The sequence below is a fragment of the Nannospalax galili genome, unplaced genomic scaffold, assembly GCF_000622305.1.
Source record: "Nannospalax galili isolate Female #2095 unplaced genomic scaffold, S.galili_v1.0 scaffold601, whole genome shotgun sequence".
NCBI classification, from domain to species: Eukaryota; Metazoa; Chordata; class Mammalia; order Rodentia; family Spalacidae; genus Nannospalax; species Nannospalax galili.
Genome location: NW_008345690.1, coordinates 17,933 through 24,786, shown reverse-complemented (window position 1 = coordinate 24,786; position 6,854 = coordinate 17,933). Strand labels below are relative to the sequence as shown.

The window sequence follows — 6,854 nt, the reverse complement described above, 5'->3', positions numbered from 1 at the left end:
AACACAGTAGTAGCTTTAGGAAGCTGTGTCTCTATTCTGCTTACAGTACAGAAAAACCACCTTTGCTAAGTAAAGATAGAATAGTTAAGTTTGGTATGGATAAATAAAGCTACCAGGGGGGGTATGGTCATATATTGATGTCTTCCTGTTAATTGAGATTCAGTATAACTGATTTCCATTAATACCTAATTAGTACATAATAATTTAACACTTTCAAAATACATTTTGACTTATGAAGTCACAGCAATGGTGACAGCATACATAAATCCTATACAAGCTCAAATCAGACAAAATCCCAGCATAGAAATGGGGAAGTAGATAAGAAATCCCAACTTAACTTAAGGAACTTTTGGCAATTTATGGCTGCTGGGTGTGGAAGAGACAGTGTCTTACAGGAATGGGATTGTTGGTGGGCCCAGTGGATGGACCTACCCTGAAGGACATTTGGGGACACAAATCAGACTCTATAGGCCATATTATATATATGAGTACATAAAACTGGGCAGGGGGGTAGTAGACAGAGGTGCAGACAGGTGAGGGGATCTAAATATCATCAAACTATATTGTATGAAAATTGCAAAAATTCAATAAAAATAAAATTAAAATAGACTTTGAATATTTGATCTATTAGCAAATAGTCTTACGGCCTCGATGCAACCTTACTTATCTTTTACTTTTCTTTACATTTTTTCCGGTATAATAATTTTACATTATAATGATATACATGTAGAATAATAGAGTGCTGTATTTTTCCACTTATTATTTGGTGTGTGTGTGTGTGTGTGTGTGTGATGTATATGTATGTATGGTATGATGTATACGTGTATGGTAAAGTAGTACACACCTTTGTATGTGCATGTGGAGACCAGAGGAGGATGTCAGTTGTCTACTGTACTGCTTTCTGTCTTAGTCCTTGAGACAGGGCCTCTCACTGAACCTGGAGCTTAATGTTTGTTTGTTTTTTAAATCTAAGTTGTGAGGGTAGTAAGCCTCAACGATCTTCATATTTCTACCTCCCTTCTCTCCAACGTTGGGGTTATAGGTATGAACAACCATACCTGATTTTTTTCATGTTCAAAAACTCTGGTCGTTGTGTTTCCATAGCAAGCTCTCTTACCCACTGAACCATCTCCCCAGTCTCCCCACATATTATTTTGTCATAAGCATTCTCAAAAAGCAATATAACCTATACGACACAGTGACAGCTACCATTTAAAATTTAAAAAAATTTATGTTCTGTGTATGAGTGTATTGCCTGCATGTATGTAATATAAGTGCACTCATGCCGTGCAATGCCTGCAGAGGACAGAAGAGGGTGTTGGATCCCATGGAACTGGAGTTATAGACAGTTGTTAGCTGCCATGTGGGTGCTGGGATTTGAACCCAGGTCCTCTTCGAGAGCAGTGTTCCTAACTGCTGAGTCATCTCTCCAGCCCCAATATCTACCATTTTAACATAAGGATGACTAACATTTTATTGTGTATGAGTAGTATAAATTATGTAAGGAAAATAAATAAAACAAAAGAAGCTTTGGTGACTTTTTATCACTGACTTTAAATATTTTATTTATTATTTTTTTATTTTATGTGTATGAGTGTATTGCCCACGTGTATGTGAGTGCACCCATGTTGTGCGATGCTGCGGAGGTCAGAAGAGAGCTTTGGATTCCCCTGGAACTGGAGTTAAGGATGGTTCATAGCCACCATGTGGCTGGGAATTGAACCTGGGTCCTCTGCAAGAGCTGTCAGTTCCCTTAACCGCTGAGCCATCTCTCTAGCTCCCATCACTGACTAATATAAATAATTTTCTTTCTGCTCTTGAATTATCCCTTTGGAATAGATGCCAGAAATTGTAATGTTGGATCAATGAATCAAAATATAAAACAAGACTTAAGTTTCTAGGTTTTAGTACAACTTCAGGGACGTGAACAAAGATGCATTTCCCTTCATTTTATGAGTGGAGAACTAAGGCCGAGACTGAAGTGGCTCAATCTCAAGGTCAGTAGCAGAGTCATTTCTATAATAAATGTTCTCTGACCCAGATTTTCCTTTTAAATAAGGAAAATTCACAGGTGCTATGAAGGAGGAAAGGGAAACATGGGGAGGGGGTATATTTTAACTGGGGAGAAGAGAGGGAGGGTAATACAGAGGGAGAGGGAAGCTTAGATAAGCAGCTCTAAGGGTGTTAAAAAAGCCATAGGGAGTCATAATTTTATAAGCTTACACAAAATAAGTCATATATATGATATATTTAAGTGGAATTTACAAGTTGCAGAGTGATAGTGCTCCCCCCAAGAGCCATGGACTAACAAAAACCCCAACTGCAGGCATGGGAAACTTCCCTTTGGGTTGCTGGTCAGGAAGGTCCACGAGACTCCTAAAACAATATAAGCTATTGCTATTGCTGTGGTTGCCTCCCAGAACTTGAAGGTGAGACTACAGTGCTGAAGACACTTACAGTTTGCACACGGGACTTGGAGGAAGCAGTCATACTGAAACTGTCCTGGAAACCTCCTCCCCAAGGACCAGCTCTCATAGTATTGGAAGGTGCTATGCAGGCTGCCAAGGCAGAAACGCAATCCATAGTCCTACCCATCTGTAAAGCTCAACAGTGACAGGCCCAGAAATACATCCCCAAGAGTGCAGTAGTGGCATTTTTATCTTGCGAGTAACCAGCAACTGTTTAATTGGACTTAAGGCCAGCTCAATAGGAGGGAATTCATGTTGGCACTGTAAATCTAGCTAACTGCTTATGGCTGGAGCAGTCAGGGACCCTAGAGAAGAATATACTGTTGTCATTTTTCTAAACCAACATAATTTATAATGGTGTTCTCAGCACTTATATTTATGCACATAGATAAGTGGAACACTCACCCCTCCTCAAAGATTTTTGTGCAGCAATGGAGACCATTCGAGAGATCCACAAGTGATCAAAACACATAGAATAAGTAACTATGACATGCCTAACCCTAATTAGCACATCTACAACACAACCCCTACATTTAAGGCTCAGGAAACATTGTGTAAAAGGGGGCAGATCTAAGAACCAGAAGACCAGGATGTCTGCTACAAGACAGCGTCTTCTAGTCTTCTAGACATGGCAGGGAAGCCGCACCCAGGAAATCTCAACAGTAGGGTTTTATAAACAACACCTGCATAATGATAGCACCATATGTCATATGTGTGTATGCAACAATAATAACGAAGAGGTGATAAATCTGAGAGATAATGGGAGGTGTGGGAGGGATTGAAGAGAGGAGGACAGAAAAATGATGTAAATACAGAATTCATGTATGAAATTCTCAAAAACGTTTAAATTAAAAAGGAAATAAGTGCAATCCAAGGATTTTGTGTATCTGGATTTATTTTACATTTCCTGCTCCCCCTTTTCATGTGTATGTGTGTGGTATGCATGTGATTGTATGTATGTTCATATGTGTGGGTATGCATGGTGCACATGTCTGTGGAGGACAAAGGTTGATGTTAGAAATCTTCCTTAGCCACTCTTCTACCTTGTTCTTGAGGCAGAGTTTCTTAGTCAAACCCAAACCTCTCAGACACAGTAGTCCCAGTACCCAGTGTGCTCCAGGATCCCATCTCTGTTTTCTGTGATCCATCCCATACCTGAGTGGGTTCTAGGGATCCAAACTCAGGTTTTTTGCTTGTATGGCAAACTCCTTCACTGTTGAGCCAACTCATGGGTCCCCTGTCTAACATTTTAAATTGTGCTTGTAATCCTCCAAACAGGTCATGATTTTCTATATTTAGTAACAAGAGTTTGGATAAAGATTTTTCAAAAGAAGACAATGGAAAACTTTGATGGATTCAATAAGTTTAGAAGGCCACCACTCTATGGTTGTAGAATAATCCAAGCAATGACAATAAGCACTTGGTAAGCACTGTAGTCTGACAGGAGCTGCTAAAGACTTTAAGTCATTGTCATATTGAGTCCATTTTGCTTTACTATCTACAAGGTTTTTAGGATGGAATTTCTTATTTATAGGGGCTCCAGAGACATCTCAGCAGTTAAGAACACTTGTTGCTCTTGCAAAGGACCTGGGTTTGGTTCCCAGCACCTACATAGGGCTGTTCACAACTGCCTATAGCTACAGTTCTAGGAGATCTGACACCCTACTCTGGTCTCTGGGCACTTGTACATGCATACTGTACATGCATACAGTTAGGTATATACACATAATCATAAAAGAAAAGAAAAGAAAGAAATCCTATTTATACGTGGAGAATCCAAGGATTAGAGATGGGAAATAACTTCTCAAGGATGGCTAGCAAGTGAGTAGTAGTCAAGACCCAAACCAGAGTCTGAATTCAGCATGTTTATACTTAATCTTCAGTTTCTGCTATGGCCCTGCTGCTGGTTAGTGATGCTGAAGGCTAGAGAACGCCCCGCAACTACCAGGTACAGATTCTGGGTTGTGAATTTTGTTCTTGCTTCATGTTATCCACTTCAGCTGTGTGGTGACTGTTAGCCTTGGAACCTGCTTCTCATTTTCAAATTGCTTAGCGGAGGAGCTGTGGTTTGTGTTTGTGTAAAATCTTCCAACTTACGTGAACAATGTCTTGACAGCATCAACATCTTGCTCAAAGTCGCCATCTGACAGGATCTGACTTTGTTAGGCAGAATTACTTCCCACCCAGGATGGGTGAGCTGAGGGCTCAATGCATCTGTGATTCAGGTAAGCGGGAGGCAGGGAGGCTGGCACTGCTTAAGTGATGGATCTCTGTGGAACTTACCATGGCTAGAGAAAGAAGAGTGATCCAGATTCCTCTGAGGAAAGCTCCTTCTTATCCCTAATGAAGCTGAGTGTGGGGATACTATCAACTTTCTGATGCCCGTCCATTTCAGTACCAGTTATTCTGAGATGCTCTCCATTTTGAATGATTGTTTATATTTGCTCTTATCCAAGTAGCTTTCAAAATTGGTCTGTTACTGCTACTAATATCACATTTGAAGCCCTTAGGATGAAAAGCAACATGAGATCATAGCAAATAATGAAAGGGAGCTCTCACTCCTGAATTCAGTGGGTGAAATCACATGTGCCATAGACTATCCCCTTGTTTTTCTAGGGTAGGAACTACATACTTATTGTATGCTAAGGAGCCTTAGTAACTACATGCTTACATGCTTATCTGACAAGGATGAGGTCATAGGAACTACATGCTTATCATCTGACAAGGATGAGGTCATAGGAACTACATGCTTATCATCTGACAAGGATGAGGTCATAGGAACTACATGCTTATCATCTGACAAGGATGAGGTCATAGGAACTACATGCTTATCATCTGACAAGGATGAGGTCATAGGAACTACATGCTTATCATCTGACAAGGATGAGGTCATAGGAACTACATGCTTATCATCTGACAAGGATGAGGTCATAGGAACTACATGCTTATCATCTGACAAGGATGAGGTCATAGGAACTACATGCTTATCATCTGACAAGGATGAGGTCATAGGAACTACATGCTTATCATCTGACAAGGATGAGGTCATAGGAACTACATGCTTATCATCTGACAAGGATGAGGTCATAGGAACCACACACTTACTCTGTGAAAAGGATGAGGTCATGTTGCTTCATGGGAGAGTTTGTAGATGAATTCAGTGACCCTGAACAGATTTTACTTCAAAATAATTCCTAGAAAATGAGCATAATTATAATCACTTGATACATGATCTTAGAATACGGTCATTTGTTTATTGTATTTCCTTATGAAAATTGAATGTTAAAATTACCATAATATGAAATGTATTAGACACATCTAAACTTCTATTCAATTATTCAATTGTGTAGAATCCTTCTGATACTGAGAAATATGTGGTAATATTTCTTCGAATTTTCCCTGTAGCTTTAATCAAGCACACTCGAGAAGCAAAAACTACATATCTAAAGTGTATATTTGGTGATCGTATATATAGATATAATGCTCACAACAATCAAATGCATCAATATCCCATCATCACACATTTCCAGTAAACAGCACTACTAAGAATATAGTTAGTGACTCTGCTATAAGCTTCATTTTGCATCTAATGTCTAGTATCTTCTCATTTTCCCCTGCCCCGACCTCATCCGGCCCCTAGAACCCAATGTTATACACTCTGCTTCTGAGTTTTGCTTCTTCAGATTCCACATAATTTATGTCATATCATACTGTTCTGTGCCTGGCTTTTTTCACTTTGCATAATGTATTTCAGGTTCATCCAAGATGTGGCAATTGGCCTTATTTCCTGATCTTTTTATGGTTTAATATTATTCATTTATTGTGTGTGCATGTTCATGCATGTGGGTGCAGAGATTTACACACGACATTTTTTTTTGAGACAGGGTCTCCCTGTAGCCCCAGCTGGCCTGGAACTTACTATGTAGACTGGGCTGGCCTTGAACTCACAGAGATTCACCTGCCTCTGCTTCCCGAGTGCTGGGATTAAGGTGTGTGCCGCCACATCTGTCTTCCAATTAATAGTCTTTTTTTTTTTCTTTAGGATGTTTCTTATTTGGGCACCAAGAGAGGTGAACCAAGACCAGCAGATCCTCTTCAAGAGCTCTAGTACACTAAGACAAGTAGCTGTGTCAGGATGTGACTCTAGTCTTGGGAACAAACATTCTCATTTTATGTGTATGTGTGTATTGCCTGCATGTATATAAGTGCACCTGTGTTGTGCAGTGCCTCGGGAGGACAGAAGAGAGCTTTGGATCCCCTGGAACTGGAGTTACAGACAGTTGTTAGCTGTCATGTGGGTGCTGGGGTCTTTCAAGAACAGCCAGTGTTCTTAACCGCTGAGTCATCTCTCTAGCCCCAGGAACAGACATTCTTAAAGGTGATCCT

General features: G+C 40.1%; 1 pseudogene; it reads right to left on the bottom strand.

Moving 5' to 3' along the window:
* Positions 1-6,509: 6,509 nt before the first annotated feature.
* LOC115071842 lies at positions 6,510-6,622 on the bottom strand (annotated as a pseudogene).
* Positions 6,623-6,854: the final 232 nt, after the last annotated feature.